The sequence below is a fragment of the Coturnix japonica genome, chromosome Z (assembly GCF_054131305.1).
Source record: "Coturnix japonica strain WE chromosome Z, WE-NBRP24, whole genome shotgun sequence".
NCBI classification, from domain to species: Eukaryota; Metazoa; Chordata; class Aves; order Galliformes; family Phasianidae; genus Coturnix; species Coturnix japonica.
In genome coordinates, this window is record NC_140702.1 from 50342330 (window position 1) to 50353004 (window position 10675).

General features: G+C 44.8%; 1 long non-coding RNA gene across 1 annotated transcript; it reads right to left on the reverse strand.

Annotated features, from left to right (window-relative positions):
* Window positions 1-973: 973 nt before the first annotated feature.
* On the reverse strand, window positions 974-7729 carry LOC146754028 (uncharacterized). Its single transcript, XR_014939262.1, has 3 exons — window positions 7528-7729; window positions 2920-2998; window positions 974-1713 (listed from the first exon to the last, which is right to left on the reverse strand). It is a non-coding gene; the product is annotated as an uncharacterized LOC146754028 (long non-coding RNA).
* Window positions 7730-10675: the final 2946 nt, after the last annotated feature.

The window sequence follows — 10675 nt, forward strand, 5'->3', positions numbered from 1 at the left end:
TGTGCTCTCCCAGAAAAGCAGTGAACCTCAGGAGCACTCAGCACTGTGCTAGGTGCCATACCCTCCTGCCCTGCAATCCTCAGCCCCAGCACATGGCAGCTGCCTGCAGGACCCATTAGGGAGCAGCTCTGGGTCTGGGGATGAGGGTCTGCTCTCCTGTCCACAACAGCTGAAAGGTAATCAAAGCTGTTTATTTTGCTTGCCTTTTCAGTGTTCTTCTGGATCAGATCTAGTTATCCCACATCAATCTAAAAACGCGAGCATCACACTGTGTATTACATTATTTTTTATCAGTACTTTGGGTGTCTCAAAGCACAGCCATCATACACATTTCTGGTGTCTGCCACAGGGAGAAGGTTTGCTCCTCTTTCAAATCCATTCCCTACAGCTCATTACAGGGAGATCTTTCGAAGTACACTTTTCTGCAAAAGGAATATATATATTTTTCCCCCATAGAAGCTGATTAAGAAGGTTTTTCAGGGTGGGAAAGTGCCACCTGTTGCTTCTGATGGTGTTTTCACCATCCTTTTCTTCTCCTGCCCCGACACAGTGTTCTGCTGTGACACCCCCCAGATAAGACAGGATGTGTCTTTCCCAGATAAGAGAGGCTGGGTGGCTGCTCTACTATGTACATGGGATTTACACTGAATGCAGATTCTGGAAGGGGATTATGGTGGTGGAAATCCTTGTCACTGTTATGGTTTCCCCTTTGCCTCTGCTGTGCAACTTGTATTCATAAAGATAAACTGTTGCTAAATGCCATCCTCTTGCAGGTTTAGGCAGTTAGTTTCACACATGTATGCCTTCCTAGCTTCTTCTAGACAGTGCTTCCTCCCAGATTCCCTTACAGAATATGATTTCATACTGATTCAGATGGCATTCTGAAGACCTTTTGATCACACCTCTAAAAATAGAGCCTCTTCAAGACAGTAAATCCTCTTTCACAGCAGTATCCCAAAGAATGACACGAAAAGCAGTTCCAGCTCTTTTATTTGCAGTGCACTGTGCTATTTCTGTGATCACATCTAATGATACCATCTTACAGAAATAGTTTCAGAAATGGTGTGGGCAGTGACAGAAAGAGAACTTTTTCTATTGGATCAGAGCAGAAGTGTATGTCAGTTTCAATGTAAAAGGTGCAATTTACAAGCAGAAAGTAAGCTACCTACTGTTGCAGTATTAAGTTTATCCAAAGCAGCATTTGTTAACTGCAGACAAGTTAGAGAGGATGTTTAGACAGCATAACAATTCTGAGTTCATTCTGCAGTTTGGTTAAATGGTTGTGTGGTGTTATTTGTAAGTCTTCTCTTGCAGAATATGACAGCATGCAGCTTTTCTAACCTTACAGACACTGTTTTATCAGCTTTGTGTTCAGACAGGAAAAAGAACAGTTAGGGAAAGTAAATTGTCTCAAAAGAGGGAGAATAGCCTCTGTGTGGGTACAGAGGCACGTCCCCATGCCCCATGTACAGCTTGAATTGCTTTCTCTTAATGTTTGGGTTAATTTCCTGCTCAGAACAGACTAGTCCCTTACTGAAGTAAAAACCGTGTCAACTTCAGCAGGAATGTTTTCTGAGTCCCCACCTGGGAAGACGATGTCTCTGAGTGGGAAAATAAACACACTGGCCTTTGGTTGGTTCACTTACTATTTTCTCTGCTGACAACGCTAATTGTTCTGTCAGGTGGGATGATGATTGTTTTCAGCACCAGGTCCTGGAAGAAGGAGGGAACAAGGTTACGTTTTGTTAGCATCTGGGCTCAGAAATTGTAATGGCACGGAACTTTGTCCAAACTGTTCCAAGGCTTACATTCTGGTTAACTTGGACCCCTGAGTCTGCCAGAGGGCACCTTCTGAAAGGTCATGAGCTGACAGAGGTAAAGACAACTTCACTGCTCCTTTCCTTGTACTTCAGGCTTAAGTTCATTTTACAGGTTAGGGGAATATTTTGTATATGCTCAAAAGGTTTTGAACAGCACTGTCCTCTTCATTATGTTATTGCACTGGAAAGTGATTGCATTTTACATGGAGCAAATCTAGTTGTTCACGTTGTGTTATACAGCACTTTATTATCCAAGAAAGTTATCCTGAAAATAATATCATTTTGTTTTGTTTTTCCAAAATGAAGCCCTTTCTGACAAGGGAAGACTTTTACAGACCTCTAGTAGTAGAAAAACACCACTTAAGAACACTACAGAATTCTAGTACAAGTCAGCATCAGTTCTGTAGAAACACTAACATAAAGCAAACCAAACCTGTAGCTAATAGTTGAAATTACTTTGCCAAATGCCTGGGCCACCCAGACACACATCCAGCAGTGCTTTTCTGGAAGTATTACAGAAGCAGTTTATGTGTAGGACAGTGAATATGCCATGTCAGCACACGGGGAAAAAAAATGAAAGATAAATGTGCCTGGGGTATTTCTTGTAGAATAAGGATTTTACCTGTCTATGAAGTAGGGAAGTTAAATCTTACTGCACAGGTGATGTTCACATCTCCAAACAAGATATTCTCATCATCTTTCTCACAAACCTCTCCCAACCTATTTAAAAATTCCACCTCCCCAGAATATCTTTCTGAATGTTACAATCCAGAGAGGTTTGGGGGAATTGCAGCAGTGCACGCTTTCCAAGTAAATGGCCATATATTAAATATCTGTGAATAAACTGTCTGACAAAATAAAGGAAATTGCGGTGTCAATGTTCATACTCATTTTGTACATTCAGATTAACGTCATAGATGTGAAACACCATGTTCAGGGCACCAGCATGCCCTCTCAGTAGATCACAGTTGCAGCTGTCTAACAAGATACCTTTGCTCCTGCAGCTGCAGAAATTATGACTTGTTACTTCTTGCATTCCACCACTTACAACTTTCACCAAAAAAAACCCCATGGTTTTACAATGAGAGCAAATACCTACAGTGTTAGGCAGCAGCTTGCTGTTAGGCAGCTGCTTATGGGGAGATCTGTCCACCTCTCCATGCCCTGGAATCCCATCCCTTTAAAGTGAAGAATGTACGTATCATCACAGTGCCCACAGTAATGAGAACCTCTAGACATGACCAAGGCTGACAGCACATAAACTGCAGTAAATATCAATGACAATGTCACATATAAATGTAACAACAGCAACAGCCATCATGTGAGACACTGGGCACACTTCATCTGACACCCGGCACTCTACACATCTCATAATTTGTCCCATCACCATTGCCACCATATTTCCATGTATCTCACACTTTTTGGAACCAAAACTCAACCTAACAAATAGTTGAATATCAACATTTCAAAGCATTTCAAAACATTCTGAAAGTAACGCCTCCTGTTTGTTTCTGTGGAAATTACAACAACTACAAAGAGCATGATAACACCACTCGAGAGAGCAAATTCTCAGCAACAAAATGCTACTTTTCAGCACTGTCAGCACTATTAGCAATGCATTTCTGCCAGTGGTGAACAAGCGCCTACATGCCATGATCCTAAAAATTCACATCACCAAAGGTGACCCCTGTAACTGTCACCACTGCTGTAATGCACTACTTTTAACCTGTACAACCATACCACCTCCACCCATCTCTGATGTCTTTAGCCAATACAGTACAATAGGAGGCATTTGTAGCAGAATGGCCCTTATAAAGCATTCACTGGAAAAATATATATATATTGATGAAACTCCATACGTCTCTATCTGTTTATAGTCTAGGCTTTAATTCCATCTCCAATTTATTTTTATCTTCTATTTTTGACAGCAAAAGATTTACAGCATTGAAGTCTGATAGCTTACTCTGTTCCATCTGCAAGTAAGTGCTCTATAAAGTTGGATATATACAGTGCACATCTACCAACTCTCCATGCACACATTTAACACATACAGAAATAAGACTGTGGGTTCTATATTGCTGCTTCAGATTACTGGGTGATTATGTAATTTATTATTATTGTGTGTGGGTTTTGTTCTGCTGCGGGGTGGTTCCCCTTGCAAGGATTTTTCTTTTAAGTACTGATTACAGTGCCACAGGATGTGAATATCAGTACTGGAAATGAAAAGTAATTAGTACACAGTATCATTAAGACATACCTTCAGTCCTAGCCATAATTATTGCTGTACACTTTTTTGTTTCATACATGCTCCATAGCTGTCAGGGGCAGTTCTGAGCATGGCTTACAATGAGGTCTGTCAACCAATAACCGCTGCAGCCTCTCTTCCTTTGCTAACCAGTGTTGGCTGCAACTGGGGCAATGTTGACACATGGGAAATATATGAGGTTTGGACTCTTTGAAGTGGAGAACTGGGGCTGAGAACTGGGGCTGAGTGCTTTGCAATGCTGTGTCATCAGCAAGGTGATCAAAACCTTGAGACTACAATGGCAATAAATCCAAGGTGGAGGTTTGGTAGTGTTCTCTCAATTCCATCACCAACAGGGAGTTAAAAAAGTGATGGAACCGTTTATCAGTTTGAACAGCTACTGCAGAAAACTTGTATGTTTGGTGTCTTGCTCCATTTCTTCATCGTCACTGTCTATTTTCCCCTTTTCATCTTCTAAGCTATTCCCGGCCTGCTTTGGCCTTTTTCCAGTATGTCAGTGTTCTGCTGGCTCGTTTGCACTTCTCACCTGCTGTCATCAACACATTTCAGCGGTCTTCAGCCAGAGATGCTATCAATCATTTATGTTACTCAGATTTCACTTTTTTTTTTTTTTTTTTTTTTTTTTTTTTTTTTTCCCTGCAAAGGGAAAGCACAGAACATCTCACACCAAAGTAACCATTTGTGTCTTCTCATTATTTAATGAAATATAAAACTGCTGCTGGAAATTCTGAATGAGCTTTAGAAAATCTGGTTTTAATACAGCTATCCTCTTTTTTTTTCTTTTTTTAATTTTTCTCTTTTTTTTTTTTTTTTTGCGTAATTCTATTTCAAGATCACTTGTGAGAGAGCAAAATAATAACAACACTTAACAGAGTATGCATTTATTAGCCTTTTATTGCACTTATCATATTTCTTCACTATTCATTAAGCTTCAAGCTTTTGTTGCAGATAACCAATCTTGACTTTAACACAGGCCTTCTGCATCACTGTTTTATGTTCAAGACACAATACTGTTTGAAATGGTAGGCAAGTAAATCAGAAATGATAGAAAATAATATTTAAAGATACAGCTTGCTTTTTTTCCCTCTCTTGTTAGCATCAGGAAAAGTGTTTAAGTGTCTTGCTGGTGGGAGGGTATGGGACAGGCTTCAGGGACCATGTATTTACGTTTCATTGTCAGGGCAGCAGTGGGCTGTCTCACCATTGTGCATTGGCACCAAGCTGCCCTATCACAAATGGCTACTTCATTTTCACACCAAATTAATCCTCTTGACAGACATGACATACTTTTGCTGCTGGGTTATTGTCAGTTCTTGCTGATGGACTGGTTTATGATTGAATGAGATTGCAAAAGTGCTGCATTTTTGTTCTGAGGTCTCGTTAAGAGCTGTCTAAAGCAAGAGAAGGGACTTCTCCCTGTTAGATGCACATACAAACCTGTCTTGCGGTTTACACCTCCGTAATACGTAGACCCAAGATTAGGAAAACCATTCTTTACTGGGGATTGATGCTGCACTCTAATGCTTTTTGCTAGGATTTCTGACCTGTCTCTGACATCTGTCTGCACACAGCCTGTACCCCCTCCTCCTTTCAGCCACAGTCTCTCACCCGCGAAGGCTGTGCCTTGTTCTGAGCACTCATCTGCCTCAAGCTGCTCTGCTGGTCTGTGCCAGGCCTGAAACCTGGCTGCAGCTCTGACTGGGCTTTTTGGTGAGTTCTCACTTGCCAGTTTCATCTCTGCAGGTTCTACAAAGAGGTTTTCTCATTTGTCCACATAGGCATATCTCCCATCCTGGTTTACAATTGTTTACTCTTCGAAAATTGCAGTGCTTTCCCTGTGGTGATGATGAGCATAGAGGGACCCTGCAAAGATGCTTCTCCCTTAGGCTCTCTCAGCTTCTCTTGTCACTTCTCCCTCACAGTTGCTATTTCTCCACAGTGCTAGACACCAGCAGCCCGGCCTTCATGTCTCTTTGCTTTAGTCTGTCTGCACCCTGATACTCTGTCTCTCTCTTTCCTGCTGTTGGAGTTCATCTACCTTTGTGGGTCACAACTGGAAGTGGGAACTGCTAGCAGGGATGGACCGACCCCTTTCTATGCAGAAGAGTTGCAGGAGACATTGCTAGCATATCAGTACTGGCAACACCTCCAGCCTAAGCACCCCCCAGTGGAGCTGCATGTGCTGCAGCCCTCTGTGTCCCCAGCACAGTGCACTGACACTTAGTCCCTGAGAGATATGAGTCCTAACAAAGAACCAAGGCTATGCAAGGGCTCCGTTGGGGCTGGTGATGGGTTCCCACTGCAGCAACATCAAGGGGTCCCTCACAGCATTGTGCAGTTGTCCAGTTGATGGCCACCCTGCTTACTCAGACTGGTGACGCTGTGGTGCTTCTCCTGTGCATGAAAACAGCAGTGTGCCGGAAGGACTTGGGTTTCTCCCTACAGCCAGACTTCTCCTTCCCAGTGCCCACCACTGCCCACCACTCTCCCTTCCCAAGCACTACCATCTCCCAAGCCAGCATTTTGCCAGGCAGCAGAGTACTTACTTAAAAGCACACATGACCCCAAACAAAGAACACGAAATAAAATAATAATAATTAAAAACAAACAAACAAAAAAAACCACCAGAAACAACAAAGCAAAGCAAAACAACCAAGCATCATCATCCAAAGCACCGCAGCCCCAAGAGGACAGTGGCAGCAGGGCGGGATGCTCGGCAGGCAGATGAAGCACCGTGGGCACCCCCCGTTCCCGGCCCCTGCACACTGCTGCTGCTACGCGGATGCTCCGACCTTCCGCGGACGCAGAGCGGTGCGAGGCCTCATCTGCTCCCGAGGCGTGGGGCAGCAGGCGCGGGGAGACGGGGCTCTTTGGAGATGGGGCTTCGGGGTTGCTTTTTTTGTTTCTTTTTTTTCTATTCCAGGGGAAGGGAGCCCGGCGGTCGCAGGCCGGCACCCGGGGAGGACGGGAGTCGGTTTCGGCAAAACAGAGCGCAACGCGTTGCCATTTCTATTAAAATGTTAGTAAAGCTAGAGCAGCCCCGATGGCATCTGAAACGCCAAACAAGGGGCTGGTTTCAAGTCCGCTCCTCACTGGAGGGGGATACACTAGTATGTTTCTTATTTTTATTTTCCTTATAGCCTGTTAAATTGACTAATAAAGTCAACACAGAGTTCTCTGTGTGGCTTCAAAAAACTCAGTAATTTTGTTAGAAAACGTTGAAATCCAACCCCAAAGTATTCAGCCCAAATATTTAGTTAAAGTAACCCTGTGGGTTAATAAACTAAACAAAGGCAAACCATGCAAAACTGCAGCAATGAAAACCAGGCTTAAATAAACGAAGGAAAGTTTATAAGAACCCTTTAGCTGGAAAAAAACAGCGAAGGAAAACTGCATGAAAGTTTAATATGAAGCATGTGATACGCGGGGGGCTCGGCTTACAGGTACAGAGCTTCGCCTTGAACTGTCGTTGTCCTCTGCACAGTTTCGGAGATTATTTTTATTCTAAGCTGCATTTCCCTCAAAAGCTCACAGCGGTGTTTCCTGCTGGAGAAACCCTCTGCAGATATGGGCAGGTTGAGAGGAGAGGAGAAGAGCTCCGTCACTGCGCTGCGTCTCCCTCTCCCCGGCAGAGCTTCAGCCGACTGCTAATTTCGGTGTCCGACTTGTTTAGTTATTTCAGCTCCAGTAATGTGGTTGCAAAATATTTACCTTTCGCACAAGAATCTGGATTATTTTGATTAGAGACCGATGCTCTCTTCAAAATGTTTGCTTATGTGCAAGAGTTCTTCCAAGTGGGGCACAAGGAAAGATCTCTCTTGTAAGCCACGACTTTTACACAGGTTAATAACAGCTTGAAAGACAAAAAGAATAAAAAGAAAATTAATATATATATATATTCTTTTTTAGAGGTTTGGTTTTAAGATAGAGTGAGCCTTAAAAATAAAAATAATAATGGTTTTTAAAGGGACGCTTTAACGCAGGCAGTTTTAATGTGTACGCTAAATTACACCAAACCATCAGACCGCCTTCAGCGCGTTGGCAGTTTGGTAATAATTATAATCGCTGCTGTTCTGCAATTTAGATCATCACGAAAGAGACCTTCACGACAATTGTTTTTTGATCAAATAAAGGGCATGGGACTGGTGACATGTTTTTCTCTACGGAATAATGGGTTTCCAAAATTATTTTCTTTTGCATTATATCCCCAAAGAAGGAGTCGGGGAGGAGAGCGCTGGAAAAACAAGCCCAAAAATAACAAGAGATTGTTTAAACTTCTCTTAGTTGCTTTTCATTTTCAAGAAAAGCTGAATAAACAGCGTCGGCCCCTCCTGACAGCGCAGAAAGCAGGTTTGCAATGAAAGAGGCATGCGGAGGGAAAGGAGGAGGGTTTTTTTTTTCCTTTCCTTTTCGAGTACTTAACTTTCCCCTTTTCAGAAAGGAGTTGCGTGCAACCCAGGGAGCACTTTATTTACCGTGTACAGAAGAAACAAGTCAAATTTAAAATTAACCTCGAGTCATGCTGGGAATGGTCCGGGCAAAATGTTGGGGGAATTCCTTCGCCCCTACCCCCCCACCTCCCGACCCCCTTCTGATATTTCTGTCTAATTCCCTGCTTCCCCATCACCCCTTGTGCTGCCGAGGAAGGGAAAGGTCCATTTCGGTGACAAGCCCCGACGAAATGATTTTCTTTAGAAAGAAATAGAAGAAGAGAAGGGGGTGGACTAAGCAACTTGGGGCAACAAAGCTTTACAAGGGGAGAAGAAAGACTTGGGTAAAATACGACACATTTATCTATCAATTGCTAGACAAGACAAAGAAGGCTTAACAACTGTTTGAAAAGAGTGGCCTGTGAATGGTTACTATTCAATTTGTATTTTATTCCCCGCTGGTCATGGAACTGAGATCAGAAGAAAAAGTGAAAACACATGGCCGAGGTCAGTAGGATCAGAGAACCACCACATACAGCAAAGGGAAGGAAAAGCAATGGGAACTTGTGTGAAGAAATGGATTATATAAACAGAGCTTACCATCGCCTGCACCCCATTATCCTATAATTTACACTGCATGGGAGCATAGAAATATATTAAACTAGTGATAGGTTTCACCGTTGCTTTATGCCAATCAATTCCATTATATACTTTCAGACATGTTTAGAATTCTTGGACTAATGTGTTTATTTTAAATATCACAGGGAAATTATGACATCACCAGCAAATAATGCTGGGGAAGGTTGCCTTCCTTTTGAAGTACGCTGCTCCGAAACATGATTTTAATTACATAATCACTTTGAAACCGTAATTATATAATAAACGAGGGGGGATTAAGCGGGAAGTATATAGTGCATTAAAAATTGCTTAGGTCCTGGAAAAACAAACCGAAGGCACAATGAGAAATGCTTGCTCGCGGGGACTGCGTGATAAATCCGGGCTGCAGCGCTTGTTTTCCTTTCATCCCGGGCGACAAAAGGATGCCCCCTCCGACGCCCGCCTGCTCGGGCTCCCGGCACCGCAGGAGGAACACCCGGTGCGGGCTCCATCTCACCGCCGGCCCCACCGCGCCCCTGCGCTTCTCTGCGCCCACGGTGCGGACCCCGCCGGCACCTGGGAGGCGCCCGCCGCGGCCCCATTCATCTCCGGCCGCACAAAGCAGCCAAGCAGCGACAAATCTGTTTTTAAGCGGGGAATTAGCGGACGCCGCCCGCGGGGCTCGGGGCTCCCCTTCGCCCCGTTACCGCCGGCAGCACGCAGGGAGTTCTCCGCAGAGCCCAAGCGGTTCCTCGCGGAGGTTTACGCTTCCACGCGCGACCTGCAGCCCCAGCTGGTCCGCTGCAGGCTGAGCTGCCCCGCTCCGCTTTTCTTCAGAGAGGAGGTTTTGTTTCGGAGTTTTGTTTTGTTTTTCAGTCTTCTTTTAAATATCATCATCATTTAAGCCCTATAGCGGAGCGGTGACGGCAGCAGCAGCCCCCCTTCCCTCGGGCTGGGCCCAGCTCTGCCCCCTCGCCGCTCAAGCAGCTGCAGGGCGTTTTGGGGGTGCCGTGCCCATCCGTGCCGGGGAGGGGGCGCTGGCCGCCGGGATCCCACGTAATCCAACAGCAGCCCCGAGTGGAGCGAATGGTGTGCGCGTCCTCCCCACCAAGACGCCGTGTTTCCTGGGAGATGGAGGGCCTTGGGCAACCCCACATGAAGGGCTGTGACTTTGGCTTCTCCACTCATGAGACCCAGAGGGTCTCCGCTGGGGTGTACTTCTGGCAGTTCCACTGCACTGAGAGGACCCAGACATGTCCTCCAAAGGGATGGCTTGCAAGAGGTAAGCACAAGCGCTCTGTTTGGTCAACACTGTTGCAACTCCAGCATGCAGTCATACAGCTAGCCTGGAAAGCCAAAAGGTGAAAAACTACCTGATAACACCATAGAAGGCCAAACCGCACATGGGAGCCTCACCATTTTACTCAGCTGGGGTGGACTAGCTGGCTCTCCAGCATCCCTGGCACACAATCCCCAAGCTCCAGGGTCATTGCCAGCCAAGTGGGTTGCACACCCAAAAAGATGCAAACTGAGAACCCAAGAGACTGTCCCAGAGAGAGCTG